The sequence below is a fragment of the Bacillus rossius genome, chromosome 18 (assembly GCF_032445375.1).
Source record: "Bacillus rossius redtenbacheri isolate Brsri chromosome 18, Brsri_v3, whole genome shotgun sequence".
Classification (NCBI taxonomy): Eukaryota; Metazoa; Arthropoda; class Insecta; order Phasmatodea; family Bacillidae; genus Bacillus; species Bacillus rossius.
In genome coordinates this window covers 18,263,485-18,271,193 of record NC_086345.1, presented here as the reverse complement: position 1 = coordinate 18,271,193, position 7,709 = coordinate 18,263,485, and the positions used below count along the sequence as shown (strand labels likewise).

At 38.3% G+C, this 7,709-nt stretch overlaps 1 protein-coding gene across 10 annotated transcripts in view; it reads left to right on the top strand.

Annotated features, from left to right (window-relative positions):
• Positions 1 to 1,906: 1,906 nt before the first annotated feature.
• The window catches only part of LOC134541226 (E3 ubiquitin-protein ligase HECTD1), a 151,499-nt gene continuing 145,696 nt past the window's right edge, over positions 1,907 to 7,709 (top strand). For all 10 annotated transcript variants that reach the window (XM_063384483.1, XM_063384490.1, XM_063384486.1 and 7 more), the window contains exons 1-2: positions 1,907 to 2,039; positions 4,760 to 4,810. The gene's annotated coding sequence lies outside the window, so the exon portion shown is untranslated. The remainder of the gene's footprint in view (positions 2,040 to 4,759; positions 4,811 to 7,709) is intronic.

Genomic DNA, 7,709 nt, shown 5'->3' with positions numbered 1-7,709 from the left:
GTCACTCCGGTCTGGTCAGGCTGTGCACGCGTCGGCGTGATGGATGTGTGGCGTGATTGCACCACGCCCGTTTCCCGCAGTCTGCTGGTGCCTGCGTGGAGTGTTAGGAGAAGTGGTCTGTCCTGTCCCTGCGTTTGGTGCCTGGGGCAGTGGTGCCTCCCCGGCGACCATACGCAGGTCGTCCCTGTGTATTTTCGCCGGTCGCCCACTTTGTGTTTGTACCAGGTAGGACGTGGGCCCCACCTGGCGAATGACCCTTTGAGGTCCTTGCCATTTGGGGGCCAGTCGGGCATGAAATTTCTTGACCTTGGAGGACAGTGGGTGTTGGCGAACATACACCAGGTCCCCTGGACATAGCATGTTCGGGGGCCTGCTAGACTGCAGCGTGTGTTGCTGCAGATACCTTTCCTGGTTCGCCCTGGCCTGCTCCCTGATAACTTTCAGCTTTTCCCGAAGCTCCTCTTCCCACTCCCCTTCTGTTGCTGCTGAGGCCACCCGGCACTCTCCCGGGAGGGCCAGGTCCTGCCCATGCACCAGCTCCGCGGGAGAGTACCCCGTGACAGCACTGGTACGTTGTCGTAGACAGTAGAGTAAATTTGGGATGTGAATTTTCCATTTGCTGTGGTCGTCACCCAACCGGAGGCGAAGCTGTGCTTTGATTTCCTGATTTCGCCTCTCGGTCGGGTTCGCCCTGGGGTGATATGTGGGGGTGGTGTGGTGCTGCACACCCCACCTCCCACATGCCTCCTTCCATCTGTGACCTCGAAACTGACATCCGTTCTCACTGAGCAGTACCTCCGGATACCCAAACCGAGGAAACACTTCCCCTTCCAGCAAAGACACCAAGGTGCCGGACCTCACATTTGAGGTGGGGTAAGCCTCCACCCACCTGGTAAACAAGTCTGTCACCACTACTAAAAAACTTTTCCCTCTGGCGGTCCTGGGGTAAGGGCCCATTATATCAAGTGCAATAGTTTGGAAAGCTTTTTGGGGCCGGCGGGGGCGCTGGGGCTCCTCCTCCTCCGTCCTCCTTACCTTCCGCTGTTGACAGGTGTGGCACTGCCTGACGTATTTCCTGACATCGCCTGTCACCCCGGGCCAATAGAATGCCTGCCTCAAGGCCTCCAGGGTCTGCTCGGCCCCAGGGTGCCCTGCGAGTGTGTGGTCGTGGAAAAAACGTAAAACCCCAGCCCGTGCCCCTGCTGGTACCTGGGTACACCACTTTTCCATGTTGCCTGGTACCCGGGTCTGTAACACCTCTTCCAGACAGCGCTGGCACGGCATGGCGCGCTCGCTGCACTCCGCCACTGCTGCCTGCGTATCTGCGTCACCCAGCTGAGCCTAATGCACTGCCTGAAAGAGGGTGTCCAGCGTGTTCGCGGGGCTCGGGTCGGGAAAGGACTCTGGCTGTGTCACTGTCACGAGGGTAGCCGGCTCAGGAACCGCCTCGTCCGCCCGCCGGTGGCCCTGTGGAGGCACCACGTACTCCCAGCTCCCCTCGTCCTTGTACTCCGTGTGTGGGTGGGGATGCCGGGTACTGATTTCTGTTATGTTTAGATTATTTTATTGAAGGTGTTCTTATCTTTTAAAATATTCGTGTAACAGTTTTGCACTTTCAAATGTCATCTATTAATGACGAATAAAATGATAAAATTAAAAGCCATTATATATTGTTTTCATTATAAAATTATTTTATTTTTGATTTAGGAATTACTATTTATTACTGTTTTTACTTTTAATCTTTTAAAATTTGCCAATAATGTTGTTTAAAAAGATTATTAAAAATAATTTTATTCTTTTTGGATCTATTTTCAACATTTTAATTTTATTATTTCATTTTACATACCTTGCCGTTAGTTTTAAGTACTGCTATTTTTCTATAGATATAGAAGCTTCGCGTCTTGTTTTCTCTTGTGTGTTCGATATAATGGCGGAAGTAATTTTGTGAGGTGGAGGTGATTTGTGGTTGCGTGTTGGGAGAGAGTTTTTGTGTTATGCATTGTTGACAACCAAGGAAATATAATGGATTCTTGATTAAGGTAATAAGTTTGACCAAACAATACTTAAATAGTGTATATTTACGATTAATGAACTGTCGTTTTCTTGTGTTGTTGTGTTTTCCTGCGATGTTATGGCTGATGGAACAAAAGGATTTTTAATATCATCCATATTTGTTTGGCATTTTTCGTAAATGTTGATATACGAGTAATTTGACTTTTAAAGGTAATGTTGGAGTTTTACTTGATGATTTTGGTTGGTTGAATGACTTCTTTTCACAGGTTAGTGTTCCTTTTTATTACGTGCTAGTCCAAACACCATTGCCAGCGTAGAATAGGGCAGTTTCATTCGCATTCAAACACGAAAATAAGTTTTATTTTCTTCTATTGTCTTGAGCTGCTAATTTTTCAGAGTTTGGGGAGCTAATTTTTGTGTATTGAGTAAAACTGAATGTACGTCGCAGTGTTTACTTGCCAGTTGTAATCCTGGCTGTAGAACCTAAGCGAATTCACTTAAAGGTAAGGTAAAATTCTTACGTAGCTACTTTTCCTGAAATGAATACCCAAATTGTGAAAATACTTTTATTGGAACACTAGAGATGTTCCTGAATTTACCCTGAAAACAGCGTTGAAAGTATTTAAAAATGTAGCTCAAGTATTCTCAAATTTCTCCGTCACTTAAGTACCTATATTAAAGACGATGTGGGCATCTTTTATTCACGTTTTAATCAGATACTAAAGTTGCTCATGTGAGCTGTGAACTTCGGAACTGTTTAGGGCTTCGGAATGGACTTTGTGAACTGGTTGCTACAGTACAATCAAGAGGTACAAAGTATAAAAATTCACTGTTATAAATATGCTTATTATATTGCAGTGGGCTGCAGGTAAATAAAAAAAAATTATTATAAATGATGAAAATTCTATGTTGGTTGTTTACTTTCTCTTAAATATATTAAATATGCTAAACTACGTTCTTACCATAAATGTTTGGCGTTTGATTTAACAGAAATATAAAAAGATCTTAATTTTACTGCATTTGTATTTCAACCTGCATTTAAAAAATAAACAAGGCTAAATTTCTTTGTGACATTCACACAACACATGATTGTCAAATTTAAATAAGTATGCAAAACACCAATTTTTCATGCGATATACAAAATGAGTATGCTTTCAAATATGTATCAACAAGTGTATTTATCGATTTTGGAAAAAAAATTCACATTTGTTAACTCTGTATGACATATATATGGTTTTTGTAAAGCAGGCCAAGATTGAGGTGTTTGTTGAACTATATACATAATTAATATAGGTACCTAGTCCATAAATATCCTTTAAGAATCATAATTTATATTTTGCAATGAAAAGCCCATAAAAGACCTTATTTTCTACTATGATCCAAATATTCATTAACTATTGTACAGTAGGCCTATGTGCATTAAATAATGTTCCAGTTATAAATTTTAATAGTATTGAAGTGTAAGCATTGTATGTTGAATCAAAGACACACAGAGTAACAGAGTAACTCAAACAGTTTTAGGTAAGCGAATGCATGTTGTTTTTTCACTTGCTCCTACACAAAATTTTTACACCTGAGCGTAATTTCGCTGATTAGTAGGGGATGAACCTGTGAACTTTATTTGGCGACAGGATGGATCCTGTCATTGTAATCTCTTTGTACGAGAGTGGTTGAACGTCGAAGTCCCTGACCTTCAGATTGGTCGTAATTGTCTAGAAGACGCTGGCCTCCACGTTCACCTGACATAACGCCATGCATTTTTTTCTTCCCTTTTGGGGGCTTTGTGAAAGATCGTGTCTAATGATTTGCCAGAGTTGAGACACAGAATTGCTGCCTTCCATTACTCTGGACTAGTTAACCAAAGTGTGGGGAAGAATTTAACTTTAGTTTAGACATGTGCTGTATAACTAAATGTGCACATAGTGAACATTTCTAAGGAATACTAGGTTAGTTTACCTTCAATTTTATGTATGATATGTTATAAATAGTCTAAATTAAACTGTTATACCATTGAATTTGGGACATTCGTTTATGGACATCCTTTAGTCATAATGGGAAAATTGTGGCTTGTTGTCAAAGTAGTTGAAACGTATGACACTTTTAGTATAGTCTTTAATATAGAAAAAAAAAGGAGAATCTTCCAGGAACCTTGGGTTCATTATCAAGTGTAATGTGATTAAAAAGTAAATTGTTTGAAATAAACACAATTCTTGTAAAGTCAAAAATAAAACATAATGAACAGTTAGCATTTATACATGAGCAAGTAAAATGGACAGTTAGCAGTCATACAAGAGCAAGTAGAAATCAAGACATCATTCTAAACAATGTCTATCGCCTGTCGTATGCAATAGGTACCAATTTTGACATTTGAAATATATTCTATATTCACAGACTGCAACCTGGTGTGGTAAAATCATTATGTTATATACTTAAAATTATTTAGTTAAATAAAGGTAATTTTTTTGTTGCATTGTTTTTTCATAGTTCCTTTAAAGTCTTTAAAATATTTTACTACAAGAGAGTACGTACCCTGATAGCCTATAGCATTTCTTGCAATTTTTTTTTTTTAGAATTAAATATTACAGCAAACAGACATGCACATTTAGCATAGTTGAAATAATTACTTTTTTTTTTTATATTAGAAAAAAATTTCATCTTAGCATTTTGTGGGCATGCTGTTACATTTCCTTGGTTTTGTGAATAGTTTTTGTCTAGTTTTATTCAAATTAAGTTTTTTCTGTGCCAGGGGGTGCCCTGTCAATTCCTTGGGAGTTCGCAAGTCACCCGAGCAGCCGTGGTAAGTACAGTGGTTTACTCACGGTCCACCTTAGTTTGGTTTCTCTCCCAGCTTGTTGGTTTTATGTTTTTAGCAGCCGGGGAAGGTAGTTAACTCCGTGTTAATTTTTCAGTCCTGTGTCTAACCCACCAGCAGGGGCGTAGCCAGGGTTTTTTTTAGGGGTTCAAGCCCCCCCCCCCCCCCCCCCGCTTCCCCCTCCCCCCTAGCACCAAATATTTAATTAATTTCTTATTCATCACTCAAAAAAATTTCATATTAAAATTAATAAAAATTTTACCATTACAATATTTAAATTTAAGTACCGAAAACTGCTAAAATAGCACTATTTTACACCTTAAAATCCAAATTTTCTTGGGGGAGGACCCCCGGACCCCCCACTTTAATACAGGGGGGGGGGGGGGGGGGGAGGGCATGCTTCTTAACACCCCCCATACACAAACCCTGGCTACGCCACTGCCCACCAGCAGTTGCTGTAAGAGAATTTTCAACATTGCCCACAATATACAGGATGTCTGTCTACAGGTTACGAAAGTTCTGGAAAGTCATGAAAAAGTAACGAACTGTACTGTTCATGAAAGTTCTTAAAAAGTCCTGAATTACTCAGTAACAGTGATAAACGTCATGGTACAGTAGATTCCCGATAATCTTAAATGGGTACCAGATAATTTACGAATTAACAAATTGAATGGATTAACAAATTTTTCACGTTGAGTGAAATCGTTCTTAAAATAAACTTAAATTACGTAGCGTGTGATTGCATAAATATGTATTATTATAGTTTGTTTTATAAGGTCTGTTTAAACATAACCAAATCTCGGGACTAAATGGGTGATAAGAGAGCAGAATGCTGCGTAGTACGAAAAGTCCTGTAACTTGTTCTAATGATAGGTAATTTCAGTACATGGTCTAACTTTGAATTTTTTTGTAATTTTTTGAAACATACTTGTGTGTATTGAATAGTATCACTTGTGTTTCAGTGTAACCCTAGTTCTTTTAGACTGGCGGTTTCGGATTAAGCGGACTTTCGGATTACCGGACTCCACTGAACTTTAATTTCCGGCAGCCTTTTGCTGACTTAATTTTGTTCACCTTACTTCAGTTTATAGTTTGCCCTAAAATATAATTTTATATTGTTGTCTTTATCACGTGGAAATTATATCTGTAAAGGTTTTTGCCTTTTGAATTGAAAATTCACACATTTCAATGCATAGTAGATGGATCAATTTTGTAGTGTGTTTTAATTTGGCTTATACAAAAGCAATTACCCTGTGATAGAAAAAAATTCTAAGACAATGTTATTAAAAGTTCCTGAAAATTTCCTGAAATTGGTTCACCAGGTATTTGTAGATACCCTGATTATTTTATCATATTAAATTTTGCTTTATTTACTTTTCACCAGATATAAGCTCAAATGAAATAATTCTGTGGTACGGAAAAGGTAAACACTAAAAGAAATGTTACTAATTAGCCTGAATCGTACATGCTGTTTTAAAATTTTTATTTTTCTTATTATTAAGGGCTTTTCCTGTAAATTTATTACAAAAGCGCTCTTGAATTTTGTGTTTCACCTCATTTTTTGACATTTACTTATATTCGTCTAATATGCCAGTAAAACAAAATATAACTATAATAATTGTTCTCATTTTTGTACATTTGCTTGACATTTTACTGGTTGAAAAATAATTTTTAGAAAATATCTGTGAAGAAAATTATGACACAGCAACAAATGATTATATAATAAATTATCAGAATAAATTTACAGGAACATCTCTTGTTTTATAGTAATGACAACAAAATTAACTCAACTGCGTGTGAGACAGGTATTTCCCAAGGATTCACAAGGTTGACAGTTGTAATTTATCACTGTAAAATAACTATTTCAATTTAAAAAAAATTACAACAAAACCCTCGGGAATTTTTGAAGTGAAACTTCTTTGGGCACAATGAGAGTAAAATTTCAAGGCCAAATTTTAATGCAAATTTTTGTGAAACATTGTTGTGAAATTTTTCTGATACAGAAAGGACAGAGAATTAGTAATTGGCGAGAGAGATAGGAAGAGAGCATTATGCTGAATACGTTGCTGGGCTCGTTTTCGTTCTCTGAGCAATGATTTGTCCCCCACCCAAAAAAAAAAAAAATATAGAATGAAGAGAGGTAGATGAACGAAAGAATAAGATAGAGTGAGTGCGTGTGCTTGTTTCAGAAAATAGATATAGGTATTGTGTACAGTCGGCTGTGAATATCTTGAATTTTATATTTGCTACCAGCGTGCTCCCGTTCCTCCTTGGTCAACCAGCAGCGTAGAGTGTGCTGCTGAGACACCCCCTGCATTTCCTGCATAGATAGCGCTACCTGTTATGAATTTCATATTTCTTTCATAGATTTTGGATGTTCTCTGCCGTTTTACCCCTTACAACATACTTAAAGAGTCTAGGTTTGAATTGCCAAAGAAGTTTCACTTCTATGACATGTACTGAGTTACACACACTACTGTTCTTTTCTATCACATGTACTGAGTTACACACACTACTGTTCACTTCTATCACATGTGAGTTACACAAACTCTTATAAACAGCCATGCAAGTTAGATGTGAAACTTCACAGATAGAAGTATAAGAATATGAGCAAGTATGCGAGCGAGCAAATCCAAACATGCCATCAAGGACCTCCTCTGCCATCGATTATCCCATTCCTGATAATTGCAATTTTTGTTGCCCTCAATGTCCTTTTCGCTATGTTCTGATGTCAATGTCTCGACTTAACTCTACCAGCTGTAAAGAAGTTTCTCTTCTTAAAAACAACCATTTAGATATATATCAGCTTGTGACTAAATTTCATCAACCATTAGAGATTATTAATTCCATTAATTTTTTTTTGTGTAGTCAGGTTAGCAAATAA